The 477-nt window shown below is 65.4% G+C and overlaps 1 protein-coding gene across 4 annotated transcripts in view; it reads left to right on the top strand.

Moving 5' to 3' along the window:
• OXR1 (oxidation resistance 1) overlaps positions 1-477 on the top strand; it is a 411,904-nt gene that overhangs the window by 311,767 nt on the left and 99,660 nt on the right. Inside the window, exon 1 of one of the 4 annotated variants that reach the window (XM_021710495.1) lies at positions 7-40. The exons of the other annotated variants lie outside the window; for them this stretch is intronic. The gene's annotated coding sequence lies outside the window, so the exon portion shown is untranslated. Of the gene's footprint in view, positions 1-6; positions 41-477 lie in introns of those variants that run through there. 4 annotated transcript variants of the gene reach the window in all.

Genomic DNA, 477 nt, shown 5'->3' with positions numbered 1-477 from the left:
CCCCCCCGGCCCCCGGCGCCGACCAGCCCGGAGGGACCCGGTGAGCCCACCCTTTTTGCCTCCCGCGCGGCCGCCCCAGGCCAGGGACGGGGGGAGGCGGCAGTCGGGCGTGGGGGGCGCGGCCGGCGTGGGCAGGTTTGCTGGGAGGACTGGGGTCGCGGCGGGCTGGTGGGGACTGACGGACCCCGGGGACGGAAGCCTCGACTGCGCGGTGGCTCTTCCTGCTCTGCTCTTCCTGCTTTCCTCACCTGGGCTCGATTTCCTTTACCCCGCCAAGGGTTTCAGGGGTATGGCCCGTTCTCTTTTCCCTCCCACTGGGAGGTGAATGTTGAACCAGTTGTGATGTCCCTGGTTTTAGTCCCGGAGATACGGGCGACATCGTGCCCGCCTGAGTTTGGGTTTGGGTTTGGGTTTGGGTTGTCAGTCTTTTTTTTTTTTTTTGAGTCGGAGTCTCACTCTGTCGCCCAGCCTGGAGTG

Source organism: Carlito syrichta, unplaced genomic scaffold (genome assembly GCF_000164805.1).
Source record: "Carlito syrichta isolate Samal-C Ts95f unplaced genomic scaffold, Tarsius_syrichta-2.0.1 Scaffold78725, whole genome shotgun sequence".
In the NCBI taxonomy this organism is placed as follows: Eukaryota; Metazoa; Chordata; class Mammalia; order Primates; family Tarsiidae; genus Carlito; species Carlito syrichta.
Note: the sequence above shows the minus strand (reverse complement) of the source record. Positions and strands in the feature narration are given on the sequence as shown.